Genomic DNA, 8,386 nt, shown 5'->3' with positions numbered 1-8,386 from the left:
ACCATGGTCGGTGCTCGACTGAACTGAAGCAACTTTGATTTCTACAAACATGTGAGTCACAAGCACTGGTAAAGCTTTTGAGGTAAAAAGAAAGGACTCAGATTGACTACAGCAGGAAATGGCTCAGCCCTTACTGCCTATGTGAGATTTCTCCCCCGCTACCTAAACTCTCAGTTCATTTGTTTTTCTGTTGGAAAATGGGCCTCCAGAACACCCTGAGCAACGAGCACACCTTTTTTTGCAGTTCTGCGGGCAACGCACTTGATCATCACACAGCGGGCAAAGCACGAGCAGTTCTGCATCCCTCTTTGGCCACTGAGCCCTTGTGATTCCCCGGTTGCATTTTATAAGAATGTGCTGTAATGGTGCTGTTTAGGAACGATGTTCTTCTGCTCCAGACTGCAGGAAGAAACAACCATCTCCCTGCATCTGATACTAGAGAAAAACCAAAACGTTGACTTTCTGATCAGAGGTACACAACAAGCTGTTCTGTGATTTCTTCATGTCTCTTTGGCCTTTTCCAAGAGGGAGAAGGCAACTGTAAGGATGAGCTTGCTGAAGAAACTTCTGTGTAAAGAAAAATTTCACTGCTAAGGATCAGGGCTGAGATCTTGGTGTGCCGCAGGTCAGAGCCTAGCTGTCAAGCAAGCCGCAAGCATTGTGACAAATTAGTGACCGTTTCCTAAATGTTTGTAGAGAGTCCTTGAGTCTTCAGCATTATGCAGGAGGCTCATGCAATTCATCGCGCCTTCCTCACTCAGAGGATGGGGTTAAAGACTGAAAGAAGGTGGCCAGGGCTGGCCCAGCAGTACTTTTCTCAAATGAACAGAAATATCTACAATATAACTCGCTGCCACAAAGGCAGGATTAGGGGATCTCATGCATCAGAACTCAAACAAATTGGAGGGTCTGTGTTTACTTTAGTACCTCTCTAAAGGCTGCTGGGTTTTACCATGAATTTGCATAGCATCCAATGGAAATGTCTCTCTCCTTATCAAGAATTTTTGGTTTACCTCACAAATAAGTTAGCACTCTTTCTTTCCTGAAAGAGCTCATATTCTTGTCAAAGCTGACCATTTTACATGTGTCCACAAGGTGCAATTAAGATCTTAACCATGAATTGAAGGAGATAAAAGAGGTGAGCTTTAAGGAAAGGTTAAACTTCACAGGGAACTTTATACACTGCCTTATGTCAAGGGAACAAAAAGAGTCCTAGATGGCATTTTGGAAAAGACGACATTCTTAATTAATGAGCAAATGATATTGTTAGCTGTTCATCAGAACAAAATAGCCAAAGTTGTGTAAAAATGAGATTATGAAATTAATTCACAGTCTGTTTGGGGTACATTATTCCACTGATGTCAAAGAGAATGGCAAGACCTGCAGTTTCTCCCTGACCTGTAGAAAAGACAAGCTCAATCTTTCCTGGCAGGAGCAGCAAAGTACCTTTCTAAAGTAGTAATTGTGGTGAGACTAGCCCATGTCAGCCCTCGGCAAGATATTCCTGATTGCAGAAGCCCTGAGCTGTTTGTGTACAGGAGATACTGCAAGTTGGATGTGAACAGCCCTCCCACATTACAGGGAGCCAATTTTCTGGTCATTTATTGTGACAGGTGGGAAATGCGATGGCTCCTATACATTAAGCTGAGACGGTTTATAATACTAAACAGTGTCTTCACACTCAAACAAATCCTACCTGGATTTAGCTTTATTAATAGTTTTATACTGTAATGCCAAAGAATAACATCAGTATCTGGGAAGACAGAGATGATCAGAGCATTCAGTTAAAAGTTGGTGCAGAGCACAAATGGGAGGTGGACTATCGCCAGCCACCTTGGCACACCTCAGCAGGATCTACTAAGAGCAATAGTGGTGCCGATGAAAACTGCTGTATTTAAGTCACAGCTAACCGGGGCCTGTGCCAGGAAATTGATATTAAAGAAAGATTAAAGGAGTTTTCTATTTCACCACAGGAATAACCAACGGGTATTAGAAATGAACATATGCAAATGCCTATTGCAGCAGCTACACCTTTGAAAGCTTAAGAGTGACCTCATGGCAAGTATTGGACATCACAGTTGTTTTATCAGCCACAAAGGACAAGCTTAATTCAGCACCAGCCGTCGTGCTGGAACTGCCACTGGGAACCTGGAGATATGGAAGGGACCCAAGGGGGTGGGCAGAAGTGGAATAACTGGAGACATAGCCAGGGTTACTGTGCCAGAAAAGGTGTAGTGATGAAGGCCATAAAACCACATGACACCAGATTTCATTGGCTCTAGTGTCCATGGAGCAATTTGTGTTACCTTGAAATTATACAAGTATGTATAAACAATATATACAGGTATATAGAAATATATATTACATTAAGAAATAGTTTGTGCTGAATTGTATCTAGCTGAACCTTGGGCAAAAGGCCCCTGTAGATGAGCTCAGTTCTGAGTTTCCAGCTACTGCCCTTCTCCTGCAATCCGAGTTAGACCTTTATGAATATCTACATCCTACCGGCCTCTTTCACTGAAGAGCAGTAATGTTATGTGGCACAGAAGAGACAACTGCACAGGAGCTCCTTGTTCATCCATGCAGGCCTCCTGGTGTTTTTGCCTGACTTCCTCTTTGCTGGGATGCATCGCTCCTGAGCTTGGAGGAGGTGATCCTTGAATATTACCCAGCTTTCTCGGGCCCCTCTTCCCTCCAGGGCTTTGTCCCACGGCACTCTGGCCAAGCAGATCCCTGAAGAGGCCAAAGTCTGCTCTCCTGAAGTCCAGGGTACTGAGCTTGCTGTGCGCCCTCCTTGGTGCCCTAAGGATCTTGAACTCCACCATTTTGTGGTCACTGCAGCCCAGGCTGCCCTTGAGCTTCTCATTCCCCACCAGCCCCTCCTTGTTGGTGAGAACAAGGTCCAGCATAGCACCTCTCCTTGTTGGCTCCTCTACCACTTGGAGAAGGAAGTTATCATCGACAAAAAAGAAAAGACATTGAGATTTATTCTGGAGAAAGTTTCTTTAAAATCAGAACATTGGACAACCTGATACTCTTCTGCAGTTTAAAAATAATAGAAAAGTTATTTAGACAGGAATTTCACATTGGTGTTTTTGTATAAAGGTTCATAAACTCTACCAGGAGACTTATCCAGCTCTGCTAGCCCGAAAACCAAAAAACTAAGAGATCATGTGGGTTATTTGGTGTTGTTCTGTTACAAAGCAAGGTGACTCAGTGCAAGTATGAGGAAAGAATATGTCATGCCTTCTAGCCTTACTTCAATTTTCCATATTGATTTTGACTGTAATCTAATTAGTAGTTCACCAGGTTACTCTGCATGATGGTTCCACACTGTCAGACATTCCCCTTAGGGCTTGTCCTCAAGGCAAATGTCATTAAATTCACAATTTACCTTAGTGCCGGCTACGTTCCCCATCCAGACAAACCTTCATGTCATATTGCTTCAGTTAACACAAAGAACTGTTGGTCTACCACTACTGAAGTGTGACATAGAGTACTGTTTTCCTATCCTTTCTTACCCCATTTTTATTTATAGTGTTTAGGTTTCCTGCCTTTAACAGTTGTTCTTAGGAGGACTGGGTTTCAGTAAATCCACACAAATGGCACTGCTACCTCAGGTCCTTCCCTTATACACTAAACTGCTTTATTGAGCCTCATAGATTTAAGCCCTTTGCAGATAATGTCACCATTAAATTGACCTAAACTCAAAATCTGAGCTGTACATTTCTAATCCACGTTAGACAGCACTTTGTTATCATACAAGGACTTGAACAATAAGACTATATTAAAGATTCATATATAAGTGGACCATCTGCATTATAGAAATTATAATCAGTGTTGCAAGGAGTGAAGGAAAGAAGGGGGCCTTTTCTTCTTGTTGGGTAGCAAAGGTTTCACATCTCATAAACTATTAAATGTTATAGTATGGAAAAAAGAAGAGATTATTTGAAATTCCTCTGTATCTTAGGAAACGGCTAAAGATTCATGAACATTTCAAAGAACCCTGGCTTTCTAGAAAAATTTCTTGGTTCTCTTTGGTGTGCTACAGATGTGGATTTTTTCATACCAGGTACAGCATCACAGATGCATGGATTAAGATCTAGCATGGGTTGACTGTATTTTAAGCATGGGGGGGTGGGGAGGGAAGTCAACATTGTTCTTTCTACAGGGCAATCCCACGCCTTGCTCAGTTTGTTCATGTGAACACAGAGCAACTGCAGTTTCACAAATTGATAATTCTTTTTGTGATTAACATTTTCGATAGACAAATACACATTTACACATAACCTGGTCTGCACAATTTGCTCATCCTGCATAGTCTCTTACTCTGTTCACAGGCAGCTGAATTTTGCTACTACATGCCTCTTGTAGAAAGTAGTATTCATCTCGAGTAAAAGTACAGAGTCAGGTTCCAGTTTTCAGTTTTTGTTTCCTTGCCTTCATGAAATGGTATTTTTCCTTCTGATGCTGTTTTCTTGGGACAGTTGTGCCCAGAAGCCAAAGCAGCTGCCCGGTTAGATTTCCAGAGGACCCTGCAGAGGCTCCCTGTCTCTTTCTGTTTACTGATCACTCAGCCACCCATTAACACCCCATCTGTACAGCCACCCAACTCCACAGTGCGTCCTTACCATTGCAAGCCTGGTGTAAGCAGTGGGCAACAGAGTTCAGCCCCTCCTCTCTGCCTCTGAAACCCACAAATTTCATCACAGTGAATGCACACAACGAAAACACAGAGAAACAAAGAAACAAGGCTTCAGCCCTCCCAGGAGGGGCTTCGTTTGTTCAGTTCCTTCTGATTTCATAGGGAGATAAAGGCCTTCCATATTTTGTATTACTGGGCCCATATTCAATAACTTGGCTGCCAGCGAGCAAACTGCATTCGTCCTCTGCAAGACAGGACATACATCTAACCGTCAGAGACAGAAAATGGTAAACTTGTAGTAAATTTTCCCCATCCCTCCCAAGATTTGGGCCCATATGGGTATCATCTCTTGCACAGTATTGATGCAAACTGATTGATATATATCATCCCTTTTTGTACAAATAATTTACAATGTTCTCAAAGAACGATAGATCACGTCATTACTTGCTCTTGCCAACAGGTAGCAAACATGCTAACAGCCAAAGTAATACAATACCTAATAAGAGGATTAAGTAGAGAGGATTTCTATTTAATATTGTATTAGCAATAGCAGATACCTTCCCTGCCCATTCTAACTCCCTCACAGGATACAATGTCCACACTTGTAAGGGAAGCTTATTGACATCTGATCAGTCAATAAATCTGTTCTTATTTTTTAATGACCCCAATAGTGGTTTCCACATACTCACGTAATCTTACCAACAATTTACCCTCATAAATTAATAATTGCCTTTAGGGCATTTTAAACCCTAGAACCTGATTGAGCTCCTTTGCAACAATTCTCTTCTAATTGTAAATCAAGACTCAGCGCAGAGCAGGATTAAGCCTCACCAAACCAGACGCAGCGGGGCATAACAAATAACCAAGAGAGACAGAGATAACAAGACTCCTTCTGTGCACAAAAAAACTCTGACATCTACAAATGGTAGCAAAAAGCCTTCTCAAAGGAAAAAGGATGATCCTGGAGTTAGGACACTAGATTTGCAATAAGTGGTTTTGAGTCTTTGTTGCTGAATCCTGCATATGACATTTGCAATTAGTTTCCCTTCTGTGTTTCAGTTTTCTGTCTGTGTAAATGGGGAGGACAGCACTTTGTTATCATACAAGGACTTGAACAATAAGAATATATTAAAGATTCATATATAAGTTCATTAAAGCATCCATGCTATGCTAATGTCTCCCATTTAAATACTATAAAAAGCTCAGCGGGCTCTTGACTGAACCATTAAGTGAATGATAGGCAAATCAGAAATGTCCAGGAAAAGAACAGAATTACATTCTGCTATGAAACACTGGGCAACTCCTATAAAAATCAATGGGACTGCATAGAAGTAAATTGCCGGGGAGATGAGCTTTATTTCATGGCTCATAAGTGAAAATGAATCTCTAACAACCTGTCAGTCCTGACAGCTTTGCCTCTGGAAAGAACTGGCTTCTTGGGTGCTGCTGCCGCTGCAGCCTCCGTCCCCCAGACGCGCTCCTTCGGGCAGCAACTCCTCTCCCGGCACAGCTGCCCCCGTGCGCAAGCAGCCCTGTCCTTCAACAAGGAACCACAGGCTGGAGCGTTAGCCAGAGGAAGGGGTATGCCCGTATGGTGCCTGGTCCCCAAAATACTGTGGGGTGGCAGAAAGCCTCTCAAGCCTCAGAGGGCTGACCCCACAAAAAGCAGCAGTGAGGAAGATGCTGGAGTGAACATAGCATCAGTCAGTCAAGCTGTGCAAACACTTCTTTAAACTGTAGGGTTTATTTTCATGTGTTCTGCTCTCTGCCTAACAACCTTATGCTTCAGACAAACAAGTTATTCACTAATAATGTTATCGCTCCACTTTAAAGAAGGAGGCACAGAGAGAGAAAGCAGCCTGCCTGAAAACAAACAGAAAAATCTATGACAAGGCTACAAATTGAAAAGGGAGCAGGGCTGCCTCATGCCTTGAAATTTGTGTCCCAGTCCAGGGCCTAACCAAAGCAGAAAGATGCAGTGTTAGCTAGCTGGTTTTATGTTAGAAAAATTGTTAACACATGGCATTCATCAAGTAAGAATGGCAGCAACTGTAGTGCTACAAAATACACTACGAGAGGAAAAGATGAATATTTCAGAAACGTGGACTTTGGTGACTGCGCTGTGCTCACTAAACTGGTAGGATGGCTGAATTTGAGGGAAAATGCATGTTAATATGCAAGATGTCCTGCAAACGTGAGTAGCTTTGCTGCTGCCTTAGCTTGCTGGCAGAACATTTACCTACCCTGTATGCCAGAAACCTAGCGTGTGCCAATAAATTATCTCTTTTTGGATTACCATACAAATAACTTGTTTTGAAGCTGTTCACTTAGGCAGCATAGTGCCATCCTCCAGATTCAACAATGAAAGCCAACAGGGGATCTACACAAATTAGCACTTTGTGGCCATATCTAGAGATAAAGGTCTATGGGAAAAATAGATAAAATCAAATAAATTACATAACCCCCTGAGGTTCCGGAAAAAAACAGACTCAGATTTAACCATTGCCCCCTACTTCTTCACACAAGGAAATTAAAACAGGCCTTTTTATCTGACAGTGAAAAGCATGAACTCCTGAAACCTTAAGATGACAAACCAGCCTAAAAAACAGAATGTAGTTTTCCGCAAGCCAAGTTCTTCGCCTTATCCTCTCCCCAGATACCCCTTCTCCTTCAGCTCCCCCTTTCAAGCTGCCAACCTCCTTATACAACCCATGTCAGGCAGGCACTTCCATCTCACTCTGCCTAATCTTTCAACTATTTTCCTTTTCCATAGTGGGTTTTTTTTTCCTGATAATGATTTCTTGTTACCCTCCAAAAGGCATTTGAATCTGTTTTCCCAACTCATACAGCACAATAAATTATCAGGAATTAAATTAGCTATCAAAGGGATAATAGACTTCTTCCTTCAAGGGCTAAATTAGTTTTATCATACTTTATCTGGAAGGGGGAAGGTTTAAAAATGTACTCTTCCAACACGTTTTGTTCCTCATTATGTATACTGAAGCCTATCTTCAACAGCCACTCAAAGGACCAAAGAAAGTCAGCTGCTCAGCACAGATGGCCTTGAACTAAAGGTCAAAGAAAAGAGCATGAAAAACATGGAAGTACTTTAGAACTGTTCTTGCAGACAGCAGTTGCTGGCTGGAATTACCTTTCTATATAGGCTTCACTGTTTTTGAAATGCCTTCTCAGTATTATTGCATTCAATTTAATTTTACAAGAATTTTTTTTTTTTTGTAAGCTTTGCTTTGCATTTTAAGTGGGATTTCTGGTATCTCTGAAGAAAGGAAAAAATATTTGCTTCATTGTTGAAGGATTAGGAAATATGGATGGCTGCATTAGCTAAGACATTGTATAATATTAAAGCAGCCTGGACTCCCCATCATACAATAAAAACTTAACACCAAAAGCCCTCAGAAACAGACTATGAGAACTATTTTTCCCCGTATATAACATCCTGATCCCCACTGGCAGCTGAACAGATGAAAAAGTTATACTGGACATTACTACATCTAGGAAAAATGCTGGGTAAATACCTATTGTCTAAAGTCCCTCTCAGCTTGTCAACTGATATCTGAGCAAAATAGATTGTCATTAATATCATTACTTTGACATTACCACTTAAACACTGCTCTCAAATCACAGCTTAGTGCTGCACTCTGTACAGTTTATTTCCAATGCACTCATTAATACAGAGATTATATGAAAACAGAAAACCCTGGTATAACTGAATCTAGAACA

The sequence above is a fragment of the Pygoscelis adeliae genome, unplaced genomic scaffold (assembly GCF_000699105.1).
Source record: "Pygoscelis adeliae isolate BGI_AS28 unplaced genomic scaffold, ASM69910v1 Scaffold220, whole genome shotgun sequence".
NCBI classification, from domain to species: Eukaryota; Metazoa; Chordata; class Aves; order Sphenisciformes; family Spheniscidae; genus Pygoscelis; species Pygoscelis adeliae.
This window is presented reverse-complemented; position numbering follows the sequence as displayed.